Raw genomic sequence first — 15108 nt, forward strand, 5'->3', positions numbered from 1 at the left:
TATCCAGGTGAAATACATTTTGTTTGTGTGCCTACAGCACTTATTTATTTATTTCATTTGTAATGCGCATCGACAAAGACCGTAGGCATAAGAGCGCAGGAATAGACAGAAAGGAATTACCCAAATTGACCTTTTTAAATTGAGCTTTTGCACAATTGACCTAATTATAATGGTCCTAATTGACCTTTATATTATTTTAGTTATTTTATATATGTATTGGGTTGGTTTTGGATTATAAATAATATAAGGGGATTGGGTGAGGGGACGCAGGGGGTTTTGGACTGGGTGGAGGGTTGTGGGGGTTACCCCTGCATATATGTCCTAATTGACCTTCTAAATTAGGTCAATTCTCCCCAGGTCAATTGTGAAAAGGTCAATTAGTATACAACCGACAGATAAGACCAAACAAATCAGGACGAAAGGCAGGGCAAGTTTGGGCAAAACATCTTGTTTGAATTTCAGAAAGCTGCTACAAGCTCTCAGGTCAGGGTCAGTGGATGTCTATGGACCCACAGGCATGTAACACAACTTCTCAATCTTGCCTTGCCTTGTATTGCCTTGATAACCTTACCCAAAGCGCATCCATCACGCAGAACCAAAATGGAATTTAACACTATTTTTAAATACCCCTAAGAGTCGACGCTGCGTCATGTGGCTCTAATCCTGCAAAGCGTTAAGTGACTTTACCACACAACCATTCCTAGTATTGCACATAACACAAAGCAGTACAAGATCATATTCAAAGACAAAGCTTTGCACTAGATGAAACTGCAAAACTCTTAGTTCGATGGTTAACTCCACACAAAAAAACATTTCCTTTACCAAGAAAAAACATCTGTGCTACAGATCAAAACTGCAATGCCACTTTCTATTTTTTTTGTCCCTGCATCTAGCCCTAACAGTTCTTTTCTCAGTCCACATCCGAGAGGGAACCTCTTCTCCCCACTGCTGCTCACTGAGATGACTCACCTGTAACACTCACCTCACATTTGAAACCCTCAATGCACACACGGCAAGCGATGCCTGAGTTTCGGCAGCTCTCCCTCAATGCACACATGGCAAGCAATGCCTGAGTTTTGGCTGCTCTCCTTTACTTCTGTCACCGTTATCAGTGCCTTGTGTGATCGAACTTCCCGACATTCTGCCTGTCTAACCACAACAGGCCTTACACTACTGTTGCATTTCCTCCCATTTCTGTATATTTATTTATTTTATTTATTGTGCATTTGTAAGGCGCTTATACATCAAGTAAATTGTGTTTCAAAGCGCCCACAGGGCAACAGTGAGGGAGCATGGGAGAGAAAGGCAAATATAACAATCACAGCAGAAACATTTGAAAGTCCTTTTTTTGTATCTCGGCATCTGCATTAGCTCTCAGGAAACCCTTGGACGATCTGTACTGATGAAAACTCCAGAAGGCATTCCAACACCCACCATACTTGCCGGTGTTCGAGATGATGCCACCAGAGGTAGTATGATCGCGGAGCGCAACAGAGCTGCCAATAATTAACGGCCCCAACGGACCTTCTTCTAGTCGACAGATGGGCACTTGTAAATGTGTCATAGGCTCCCTTCCTGATTTCTCAACAGAACCGCGTCAACTCCAGAACTTCCTCACTCAACACTATATTTCTCAGTGCCTGCTCAACCCAGGCGTAGGCCCTTTCCTGCAGAGATGAATCTTCACCACGGGGCCTTATAGACCACCCCCTTTATCAGGCCTCTACCTCTGCAGCGTCACAGCTCCCTGCAGTCCTGTGCAGGGGACCTTGGACGCCTTGAACAGGTGTACTGTACCTTCTCCTGCACCTGCTGTCCACCGTGCCTTCTTCTTTGCCCCTTGGTCCTCTCCAGCTCTATTCCAGCTACCTCTCTTGCCCTTTTTATCTGCCCTGGGTTGTGTGCGAATGATTTAGGTCTACTTGCTTGAAAATATTTGACCTTTTCCAATTTGACCTGATTCTTTTTGGGCGGAAATGCCGAGGGGAGACCTCCCGCAGCCCATGCACCTACTTTCCCCCACCATAACCTATTTCCTCCACATTCGCATATTTATTGTATTTAATTGACTGAAAAAACTATCAAATAAATTCAGTCAAATTGAAAAGGTAAAATGTTTTCGATCAAGTATGCTAATACCTTCTTGCACTGCTGAGGGCAGTGGGTCCTGTTTACAACTTCCGGCACCCCCGCAGCAGTCTACTACTTCTCCTGTTCCTCTGTTCCAGATCCTGCATGCTTGGGTCCAATTTCAAGACCAGCTTGTCGCCGCTGTTATAAAGGACGCTCCTTGGGACATCAGGTGAGTTGTTCACAGGTTCCTTTTAATAAGTTAAGTCAGATAGTTGTATAGAAACAGGGCAGGAACTACAGAGCCCTGCAGGAACCCACTTGCTCCCACCACCCAGGCTTGCATCTTTCCAACTGCCTGGGCTGGAACCTCACTCATACACAAACATTCCAGTCACTCTCACAGCATTCTCCCAGTGACCGCATACATTCAATGCATCCAAGCAAGCACTACATAACACTTATATCTGGCCTTATGTTTGCTGGGGAAAAGAACACCAGCACATAAAAATAAGTCCCTGCCAAACTCTTCCAAACAGCTGGTGGCATCCACCCTCTCCTTGCCAAGCATTCAGAACAAGTTCACTTTGGGAACATGAACAGGCTTAAATAATAATCCAAGTGGATCCAAGTGGATCTAGGTCACTTGGCCTAAGCCCCGCCCACCTGGTGCCTTCCTGCCTGCCGCTCTTTTTCACCACTTAGCACCCCCGCCCACCTGGTGCCTTCCTGCTTGCCGCTCTTTTCCACCACTTAGCAAGCCCCGCCCACCTGGTGCCTTCCTGCTTGCCGCTCTGTTTCCCTACCTAAGGCGCACTCCAGCCTCTTTTCCTTTGCAGATGGGGAGCAGGTGCAAGTGGATCTAGGTTATCTGGCCTAAGCCCCGCCCACCTGGTGCCTTCCTGCCTGCTGCTTTTTTCACCACTTAGCAAGCCCTGCCCACCTGGTGCCTTCCTGCTTCCCCCTTTTTCACCACTTAGCAAGCCACGCCCACCTGGTGCCTTCCTGCTTGCCGCTCTGTTTCCCTACTTAAGGGGCCCTCCAGCCCCTTAGCAGATGGGGAGCAGGTGCAAGTGGATCTAGGTCACCTGGCCTAAGCCCCGCCCACCTGGTGCCTTCCTGCCTGCCGCTCTTTTTCACCACTTAGCAAGCCCCGCCCACCTGGTGCCTTCCCGCTCTTTTTCACCACTCAGCAAGCCACGCCCACCTGGTGCCTTCCTGCTTGCCGCTTTGTTTCCCCTACTTAAGGATCCCTCCAGCTTCTTTTCCTTTGCAGATGGGGAGCAGGTGCAAGTGGATCTAGGTCACCTGGCCTAAGCCCCACCCACTTGGTGCCTTCCTGCCTGCTGCTCTTTTTCACCACTTAGCAAGCCCCGCCCACCTGGTGCCTTCCTTCACCATCACCGTCTTGTGGCCAATGCTGGATTTGACTTTTATGGACTTCATTCATTCACGGTGCGTCACTCTTTCTCAACTCTCATGCTGGACTTCCTTTGCATCTTGTACTCATGGTGGCCCTGAATCATGCTATTCCCATCTTCATCTTGTATCCTGGCTTGCAACATTATGTGTTACTACTGACTTCTGCAATTGTATTCGCTCTCCACTCTTGCTTCTCCACTCTTTTTGACTGCTTACTCTCTGTTCTCTCCTCATTTCCCTTCCCCCTTTTCCTATCTCCTCCCCTTACTTTCTTCTATGCACTTACTCTATCAGAATTGTCCCTGGACCTAATATGATAGCAACCTCGTCTGTTTCCTCCACCCTCCCATTACTATTTTTTTCCTCCCCACCACCCCTCCAGCACTATCTGAAATGTCGTCAGGCCTAGTATGATAGTAGCTTGTTTTGTTCCTCCCCTCCCTTTCTGCACCCCTCTCCCTCACCTTTTGTGTTTCTCCGGCTCTACTAGAAATGTCGTCAGGCCTAGTACGGTAGTCACCTGTCTGTTTCCATTTCCTTGCCACTCTCCCCCACCCTTCATTATCTATGTCTTAGCTCTTGCACTATCTGAAATGTCGTCAGGCCGAGTACGATAGTTAATTTCACATCCTTACTGTTCATGGCCTGTAAGAATGTGGTTGTATTTTCCCTTGTTCCCTCCCTTGCCTTGAAGCGCTTTGAAACACATTGTGTATAGGCGCTATATAAATACACAATCATATCATATCATATCAAGTAAGCACAGTATGATTATGGGGTACACGCCTCAAGTTTACATGTCTTGACATTTCAAAGACCTGTTCTTTGCAAAAGAAGAATTGTCCGGGATATCTCACACTGAGTTGCTTTTGGTCTCTGGGAGGGTCTCTGTCTGAGTGATCTGTCTCTGTCTGCAGTATGGGTTCATGCATCTGACATTGTCCAAAGAAAGAAATGGGTCCAGTGCTTGCTCATAATCTTGTATTGTACCTTTCAGGCAGAGGTCAAGCTAACTTTATAAAATTTTCCCCTTTGCAGAGGCATAGGTAAGCAGTTTTTGAGGCATGTGCTGATTCTGAGGATGTTCCTTTTACTTTAAACATTGCCCTTTTTTGCTTTGTTCTGAAAGTCCACAGACAGTTTTTTTTATTTTTACAAAAGCTGTCTTTCATTTGCCTAATTCACCAGGATATCATCTCGTTCCTGCGTCCCTGGAAACCTGTGCAAATTATCTGCAGCTAGAAAGCAACTTGTCTTCGTCTACAGCCACATTATTCACTAATTAAGAACAAGTCGGATGTAAACCCATCAGGTGTGGATGTCGGAGTGAACTTGTGATGAATCCTGCGGAGTCACCACGAAACCCCAGCCTGAAATCTCCTCCCATGTGGCCAGGGGACGGCAGCCGCTACCTGATCCTAACCCTGGCGGTGGTATCAGGAGGGACGATCACATGGGAGGAGATGGTTATCAGGCGGAAGTGATGACTCCTTTGGGAGAGAAGTGGTATTCGACCTTTCATGAGGATGAAAGTCCTATAATTCCCAAATACCTAATCGCATGCTATCATTCCCATGAAACTGCCCAAAGAACATGCTATGAAAAGTCATCCACTCAGAGTAAAAAGTGTACTTCGCAAATTCAGGAATTACATCTGACATCCCCGAATTGTCATGATTCTGTTTTGAGTAAAGGTCCTCACACCAATGTGAAATCACAAACCTTTTCTATAACATTCCCTCACTCTCACAACTCTCAGCTCACCAAATACAACCAAATAAATGTAAAAGGCGTAATGTCACTATGGACTTCAAGGTCCATAATGCATGTGGGACTGGGACGAGGAAGAGGGTTCAGAGTTAATGGGGATCAAAGGTGCCATTGACCATAATGAGCGGTCTAGTTGTTGTAGTGTGAAACACCTGAGCGGGACATTTAAATCCCAGGATAAGCTACAGCTGAGAGGAGAAGCTGAAGGAGTAGTGGAGGCAGCAGCAGGCCGGAATGCAGGCATTGCTGTGAAAGCCGAACAAGCATCAGCTGAAGCTGATGGGGGAGAAGGTGTGTGGCAGTACAGAGAAAGCGCAGCAGAAAGCAGCCTTGTGGAAGGCTGCTGGAATGGAAGCCCAGCTGCATGGGAGACGAGCAGCCAACATGACGTGAACAGCTCTGGTGAAGAGGTGAAAGCGGAGAACCCATGGAGCTGTCAGCGCTGCAACGAAGAGCTGTGCTAACCGCTGCCTTACGCGGTAGGTGGCAGCGGAACACTGAAGTTCTGCCGCAGAAGCAGCGGAGATGCCACAGAAGACCGGTGAGGTGGCCTGAAAAAAAATGCTCTGAACAGGACATCGGGCTGTGCCCAATAGATTTGAATACCGAACATATAAAGTGCAGAGGCAACAAGGGCCCTATTCCCCTTTCAAGGGACATCTCTCTGGGGAAACCTGTAACCAGCATTGCCAACAGCCAAGAGGTTGTGAAGGAGAAGTAAAGAGGCAGCAAGGGCACAATTCCCCTTTCAATGGAGATCTTTCTGTTGAAACCTGTAACCCGCATTGCCAACAGCCAAGAGTTTGTGAAAGAGAAGTAAAGAGGCAGTAAGGGTGCAATAGTCCTTTCAAGGGATACCTATCTGGTGAAACCTTTAACCCACATTGCCAACAGCCAAGAGGTTGTGAACAAGAAGTTGAAAGGAGGCCACGTGGGCGCAATCCTCCTTTTTCGGGACAACAGTTTGGGGGAATCTGCAACCCACATTGCCAAGAAACTATAAAAAGAGCCAGTGTTCAGCCCTCCTCACAAGGGATACTGGTGGGGTGAACTCTTGAACAAATATTGCCACTGAAATTGCTTGAGGTTGTAGGAGTTTGTTCTTCTTGGCAGTAGAGTGAACCACGAAATGGACCATTAGTAGTTTTTCCTGGCAGGCAAGTATACCAGGAGAGAAGAAAATGCTGTGAAGCAGTGCGGTAGTGGTAAAGAAGTGTGATAGTGGCAAGGAAGGAAGTGTGGTTGAAAGAGGTTTTTAACTTTATTATCATTTTGGCAAACTGTGGCATCATCAAAGATAGTTGTTGTGCTGTCCTGAGAGAAGTATTACAACTGAAGAATAATTGTGATGTGCTAAGAATTGAGAAAACAATTGCCTTGGTTTATCAGCTTATGTTTTGTAAAAGAGACATTGGGGGTCATTCGGAGTTTGGAGGCAGCCATGGTGCTATTAGCACCATGGCTGCCTCCAAAATCGGGTCCGGGTCGGCGGAATGGGGACTTACCGGGACATTCCGACCTATGTGGACCTGGTAAGTCCCCATGCCGAATACCATTCCCCATTCCCATTCGAGCCCCCATAGGGCTCAATAGGAATGGGGAAGGCGCTAATAATGGTCCCCTAACGGGACCCGCTAAGGATGTCTGGTCTGACCAGACGTTTTTAGCGGGTCCCGTTACGGAACCGCGGAATAGGGCGGTAATGGGTTACCGGCACTGGCATCCTTACCAGTGCCGGTAACCCCTTACCGCCCACCTCGGAATGACCCCCATTGTGCCTCATCAAGAAGGATATTGTGAAGGATTACCAGTGTTTGATTTTTTAAAGAGTTTTTTCAAACAGTTTTTACTCTATTGTTACTGGAATGCGATGCTGTCTCTTTTTCTTTGTACACAGCATAATATCAAGGTTCTCAAATGACATTACATTTCTGGAATGAAAAGACATAGGGCCTCATTCCGAGTATGGCGGTAAGGGATAGCGGCCACCGCTAACGAGAGCGGTGGCGGTAATCCCTTACCGCCATACTCCGAGTTCCCTTAGCGCCATGGTGCTTTTAACACCTGCTTTTAGCAGGCGTTAAATACCATGGCGCTACGGGACCTTGATGTTAATTACGCCACCGTAATTTACGGTGGCGTAATTGACGCCTTCCCCACTCCCATTATGCCCTATGGGGCAAGAATGGGAATGGGGAAGGGTAAATGGGGATTGGGGAATTACCGCCCCGCCAACCTTGGAATGGGGCGGTAATTCCGCCAACCACCAAGGCGCTGCCGGTCCGGGTACGGCGTCAACCAAGGCGTTAATAGCGCCATTGGTTAGCGCCGTACTCGGAATGAGGCCCATAGGGTCTCATTATGAGTATGGAGGTAGCCAAATGCTACCTCCATACCGGGTTCCAGCTCTGGGTTCTGTGAATGAGGAATTACTGGGTCATTCCAACCTTGGAGAACCCGGTAATTCCTCATTTACAAAACCAATGCCCATTCCCATTTGTGCCCCCATAGGGAATGACATTGTTGATCCTTACTAACTCTGTGCCCCTCTTCCTTGTCCCAGTACCAGGGGCATTATGGATCCTGAAGTCCATAATGGTTTTGGTGTTTTGATGTTCAATTAGTTTGGAGTGCTTTGTGAAATTAGGTTTGTGTTTTAACATTGTGTTTTGAACCTCTATTTAATACATGATCATGACAATTAGAGGATGTTGCATTTAATTCCTGAACACCTTATTCTGATTAGATGACTTTTCAAAACATGTTCTTTATTATTTTCATAGGATGGACTTGTACATCATGCGATTAATTATTTGGGGGTCTCATCCTAATAAGATGAATACCGTTTCCCTCCCAAAGGAGTCACCATTTCCCCTTGACAGCCATTGCATCCCATGTGATCCTCCCTCATGATACCATCCCCAGGGTTAGGATCAGGTGCGGTTGCATTCCTCCAGCCACATGGGTGAAGATCTCAGGCTGAGGTCTAGCGATGACTAACAACATACAGACATATCATAGGACATGAGAAATTATCACAACTTCCACCCAAATCTCAAACTCACGACAAGGGTCGCATTTAATGGGACAGATGCTCCCATTGTTTTGAATCCACAATTGTCTTGACAGGTGCCAGTTTCAAGAAGCATCAAACCTTGCATCTGCGTCTTGCATGTGACCCAGACTCATAGAACTTATTTTGGTGCCTGGTAGAAGCACCAGACTCTACAAACAATGATGCACCAAGGTACATGGCTTTCCTGGTCCCTTTAAGCTCGGGCAACTATCAAATGTAACCTTGCACATCTCTCAGGTACTGCTGAACAGGGTACTGGCTTCTATGCATAGGATTCATTGTTTGCCACCAGGCAAGGCATTAGTGGAAGCACAGTGTAACTGATTAGCTTAAATACATGTGATTGTTCATGGCATGAGTCTATTTGCTAGGCCTGCACATAGAGCATGTGAGGCTTGATGTCACCAATCCTAACCAGTTTACTTCAGGAGGTACACTGGGTCTGGACAATTCCAGTGTTGCACTGTCCCTCAGGTGAACTGGGCTGCCATCTAGAACACTGGCTGCCTAGAACAGTCCCTTAGCACGCACAATGGGCCTCATTACGACCCAGGCGCTAATGGGTTAACCGCGCCGTAAAAGGCTGCGGCGCCGTTAACCTATTAGCGCCAAATTATGAGGTCCCTTTGCAGGACCCGACCTTAATGGCTGGTGTAGACCAGCCGTTAAAGTAGGGACCCGCAAAGGGACCTTGGTGCTAATTACGGTGCCACAATTTGCAGCACCGTAATTAGCACCTTCCCCATTCCCATTGAGCCCTATGGGGCAAAAATGGGAATGGGGAAGGGCCATGGATGAAGGGGGAATTACCGCCCCGCCAACCTTGTAATGGGGTGGTAATTCCCCCTTTCTCCATGGCGGAGTCGGTAACTTACCGGCATGGACCATGGTGCTAATAGCACCATGGTCTTCTGCCAGGGTCGTAATGAGGCCCAATGTCAGCTACACTGACAATTGTTGAAGAGCCATGCATTTCTGTGGCAGTGTCGCCTCCACGGCTGAAGCCTGCCATCTTTTATCTGACCAGCCCAACCAATGTTTCCAGGTAGACTCTCTGGAATAAGCCTGTCTAATCCTCAAATATGACCTTTAGGGCAGTTGGACTGTTCACCTGTTGGATCGCTCCGTCTAGCACATTGCTGCCTGGTCTACAGCCAGCTCTTTTAAACTTAAATCCCTCTCGTGATTGCTGCCCTACCACAGACAGGGTAATGTGGTGAAGGGGAACAGTGGAATGCAGAGTGCCAGGTCAGCTAACATTAAAGGAAAGAAAGGTTTCAGCCGAGAGCTGCAGGAGAGAGGTGGGCCTCAGCACCCACATTTCATTCGGCACCATAGAACCCCTCCAGTGTTCGATAATCACTTTGAGAAAAATAAGTCTGTTTCAGTTTGCAAAGAAAGCAGCTGTGGAAAATGAAATTGAGAAGACCTCAGTAGAGAAGCCATTCCACTGTGTGTACAATTTCCCTTTATTAATCAAAACTCAGAGAATCAATGGTAACTTCACCAAATACTGCGCAGTCAGTATCATTCAGAACTTTAAACAATCGATAAGTCAGATTTGACCTGCAATGTTCCTTTTACCCAACTCGCATATAATTGGCCCATTATGCTCAGAAGATGAAAAATAATACAAAATCTCAATGGCCGCAAAGGGACCTTGGGGGAAATAAACAGGCAGAGGTATGTGGACCAGCAGAGGTTTCCAGTCCATCTCAAGCAGCAGCCAGCTCCCCAACCTCCCCCAGCCCTATTTCTTCCTCTTCTTCTGAGGAAGCATTGTTTCCAGCATCCTTCCATGCAAGTCATCAAGCCACCCCTGCTTCCCTCGCCGGTGGATGCACAAACCATCATGCAATAAATGGCCGATGTCACATCATCGAGTTTCCTTCCCACGAACTGTATGTAAAGAATTTGGCAGCACTTCCTTCAACAAAATTCTATTTTCTCGAGATACGTACATTTCAATCATTCTGATCATTCAACTGTGGCATAAATAAATGTGCGTTTAACTTTTTTTCTTTACTCACATGGGCGCCCTCTTCCTAGCCAGAGTCTGTGGCCTTACGACAGGTAACAGTAAGATATGGTGACCCTCAAATAATCGCTGCTTTCAGTATTCCGTCCCTCAGAATAGCAGACATCTTAAGCACCAACACTGTCTCACAGTCGCTTCATCATTCTTTTAACCCCCCGTGGGCATTGCATATATTCGGATTATCAATCTTTTATCTCCCATTTCTAGCGGCTCATGAAGTGTTGCCAGTGTCATATCTCGCAGGATATACAAGAGGATCCCCAATACTTGCATCCGGGCCCCGCTCCTAAGGTTTTCCATAGTCCCCATTCTAGCGCCCATCTTGGTTTTACTTTGTAAAGCACATCTGTTGAATTCCTAAACCTTTCCAGTGCAGCAGTGACACTTAACCTATGAAGCGCCAGGGCATTTATTCTTGCAAGGGAAGCTGCTGTGATTGGTGTCTTGGACCCTTATGCATCCTCTTGGCCTCTGACCTTTCACACCCAATCTCCCCAGCATCTGTCTTCCTTCAGCACTTGCCTCAGCACACCCTAAGCACTGGAGATTCGCACTTTCCACCCAATGTGGCTCCTAGCCGCATGGCACTTACCATACCTTACACTTCATCTCTGGCTCACCCCCGAGCACGGACACCACAGCACCCACCCCATTGCCCTCTTCCTTGCTGCACTTGCATGTTCTGAATACTCACCGGGCATAGTAGGTTCATCCTTCCCTTTCCAACCTCTGTATTTCTTGTATTTCATTGTACTGCTATCCCATGTTCCCTCCCTGCTGCCCTGTGGGCGCTTTGAAACAGAATTTATTTCCTGTATAAGCACCTAACAAGGAAACAATAAATCATATCAATGAAACCAAGTCTCTGATGTTTGTTCCACTCAGAGAACAGTGCCAGCTAAATCCTCTGACATTGATGGACTGGAACAGAGATTTCTCTTCACTTGTTAAACCCTCTTTATTTAAGAAATACTTATTGTGGCGATAAGCACCCATCCCAAGTGCTGGAATGGGTGGTAACGGCCTGGCAGTCCAAGTTATAGACAAAGCAAAGCCGGCCATGAGCCCGCATTCCTAGCCAGCTGATTGGCTGGCTCCCCCATTAAGGTGCTAATGCATTGTCTAGTGCTTTCTAATAGCATGGCCTTGATGCTTAAAGAATTCCATTCTGCTATCAATTCTAAGTTTTTCTTGCATCTCATTGTTGCAGAACCACCTGAAGATGGCTATCAAAGTATAGATGTAGATTATGAGGCTGACTCTCAATGTCTGGCTCTGGCTTCAGCTATCATCCTCCACAGGCCAGTGTAAAGCTATGCCCCAGAGTCCGCCAGCAAGTTTGTTGTCCTGCACTCTCCTCCAGTGGAGCAATCCTCATTTGAAGAGCGATGGCGTGTTTGGCCTCCACCATGGGAGGATTCTGTTGCATCCCTCGTTCATTGCACCCACCCAATCTCTGCTCCCACCCATTATCAACTGCCGATGTTCTGGCCCTGGTCTATAGCTGCTAGGTCTCCCGGATGATGCTCGTCACACCTATTATCTCACTGGCACTGCCAGCACCAGCCGCCTCCATATCTGTGCTCACCACTTCAGGTGAGATGGGATGAGGGGAACCCTTAATTCAGTTACCAGAGCATCTCCAGTGCTCCAACCCAAGATATGGGTTGGGTCTCAAATTGGCCCACTGAAATACACTCTTTGGTAACCATGCCGAGTTCAAAGGCCACAGAGAAGAGCCAGCCTAGAGAGGTATGAGTAATAGCCTAAATCAATTGCAGCCATTGTTGGCCTCATTTGGCTCCACCCCACGCATTAAATAATGTAATCACCCTAAATGCATTTCTCGTCCTTGCTTATGCATGTCCACTTCATCCACTTTGTAGTGTGAGTAGTTCATCCAGTCCAGATTTTCTCTTTGCACTCTCACACTTGTAGCTTTGCCTTTCCCTTATAAATGCAAGACCTCGAGTGCCCAGATACAGCGCAATGCCTAGAAGCTACTCAAACCTAAATTGAAACAACTTGCAATCGCCCATGAATGGAGAACTCAGCTGTGTGCCTAGAGACAAATGTTTCCACTGATAATGCAATGCCCATGAATTTTTAGATTCAAATTATCCTTAGGATACACACGTGTGGTGTGTGTGGCCTCTGATACAGGTCATGCCTGAGAGAAGCCTGCTCTGCTGCGTTTAAGACCTGACAATCCAAATGGGAAGCGACCTACCTTGCAAGCTTGACATAAAAACCGATGCAAACATTCACATGACATAATGACATTGGAAGACTTAGTAATAGCTTTTCCAGGGGGGCCTCCACTAAGGCCACCTGGGTTCCATGTGTTAATATCCCCGCAATATATATATATGGCGATATTATTGGTGGGGATAATATTACCTGATACCGCCACCTGGCAGGTTCTGGGCGGTCTCGTTTCTCTTGTCCCATTTGTTGGTCTTCTCTATATAATCTTCCTGCCTAGAACGTCCAACACTTAGTTATTTGGCTGGAAAGGAACACTACTTCACCTGCTGCTCTTTCCCACCTCTTGTTAAGTTGATATTTTAGGCGAGGACTTTAAAGCAGTTCCACTGTCTTCAGTGTCTGTTGCATTATCTCTGTCCTTATCAGCGCTGCGCTTACAACCTCGCGTTGTGCCTGGAAGACTAAACATGCACCTCGCCATGCTATTGATGAGAACAGCTGCCTTTTTGGCTCCAGCTGTGATGAAGTCAACAAAGACAGATTGCTGTAAACATTCATTATAATGGGAGAAAGGAAAGTGGTCTCCACTGCGTTCTCTGCCACTTAGGCTGGCTATAATTTTAGTATCTGCGAAAATGTGTTGGTGGTGAGTCTAGGCAAAAGGGATTTGGGAGTTGAGAGGATGCAGAAGGGTGGGCATTGTAATGGGCATCCTACGCAGGTGGCACTCCTCACTCGATGCCAACGACCAAGAGTCTTGTTTCAGATGCGCAGGGCACAGCAAGCAATGATCCCTCTTCATACTCCCCTCAAAGTAGCACAAAAACTGGACAGTGAAGAATAGAATTATTATTCAGTAGTACATCCTTTATTAGAGTAACCATTTAGACCCTTCTTTGCCAAATGAGAAGGACGGCTTTTGTGGGGGGGGTTGTGGGTGCAGAACAATGGAGAGCATAGGCGAGAAAGGGTATATGGAATGAGGAGATTGAGAAAAAGGGATGAGAACAGGAAACTCAAATCGTGAAACATTATTTTTCTTCATGCTCTGTGCTAATGGAAACATGAAATGTTTCAGGCCACGGAGTAGGGCACTCCGTGGCATCGGCCCTCGAAGAGGTCATCCAGTACTCCAGTTCAGGGCAGCTTGGTCTCCCTCCAGCACCAGCCGTCTCCTTGGTGGCACCGACTTTGGAACGCTCTGGGTTTAAAAGGCAGTGCCCTGTTCTAGCATCTGAGATGGCCTTTTCATAAGGGTTATCCTATAAGCATTATTCTAGTTAGAGTTTTAGCTCTGTTGCCTGGCATGGCATATGCTGAGCTACAGGATGACGCCTAATCTAACAGGTGAAATATGGCCTTTCCTCCGGAGACAGTTCCTAGCTCTGACGTGTTAAGTGGGGAAAATTAGGGTTTCAGGCAAAAACGTGCGTGCTGGTGCAATAAAGTTCTACAATTTTGAAGTCTGACATGGGCTTAGATGAACTTGAGAGACTATACCGTCATCAGGCTCCTGACCAATGGAGCCCCACATTCTAAAGACAAAAGGCAGTTGTTGGCACTGGCACCCAGGAGGAAAAGATGCTTTGATTCCCAAAGTGAGCCCCCCACGCCAGATCTCACCACGGTAGATCCTGACTTTGACGTCCACAGGCTCTGCTCGAGAATATAAAATCATCCATGAACCAACTCTACTATTACATCATCTACATTCTCATTTCATTTTCAGCACACACAAGGACATTGTGACCTTTGTTTCATAAAATAAGTCAAAGTCAGGATATCCTGGGTTCCAGAGCATCTCAAGTGCTCTTGCGCCTGAGCTGAGATGTTTTGAGATTCGGATATGCTTAGAAGTTGGATACTAGGGCATTCGGGTGGGGGCTTGGAAGAGTTTAAGGTTACAGAATGCTCCAGGTTTGAGCTCACAGACTTGCCAGATGCTACATTCTCCAGCATGGGGTCTGGCATGGATTCACATGCTCATGAATATTCCCCGTCGTCAGGCTGGGAATCCTCGGTAAAGAAAAAACCAGTATCAGTTTCGTTTCTGATCTGTCTTTCGTAGTAATAACCAATCACTGGTCTCTGCGTCATACTGACCACAGCCAATGACTGCCCTCTACCTAAGCACCGCCTCTGGCAGCCATCTTCAGATTTTTACCGCACGTTCATGTGTTGGGATCCTCGTGCTATTGCTCTCGAGCGTCCGAGCGGTCTTCTAAGACCTTTGAGGGCGCCCCGGCGACGGGGGCCCAACATAAGGCCAAGCACCGCGAGTCCGCTGGCACCGGGAGCGCCGAACGGTCGGGCTCTACGGGCGCCAGGCAGGGCGCACCCTCCCCGGCACCATCAACCACGAGCCAACGCTCTGGGTCGGGTAAGAAGAAGGCCGAGCACCCGGCGAAGCTCCTGGAGAGGCCCCGGTCGAGCTCTAAGGCAGAGGAGGAGCGTGGCAGTGCCCCCTCCCTCAAGGATAAGGCGGTGAGCGCACCTAAGGTGGTGAAGGCCTTGATCCATCCGA

The sequence above is a fragment of the Ambystoma mexicanum genome, chromosome 1q, assembly GCF_040938575.1.
Source record: "Ambystoma mexicanum isolate Mex_15411 chromosome 1q, UKY_AmexF1_1, whole genome shotgun sequence".
Lineage (NCBI taxonomy): Eukaryota > Metazoa > Chordata > Amphibia > Caudata > Ambystomatidae > Ambystoma > Ambystoma mexicanum.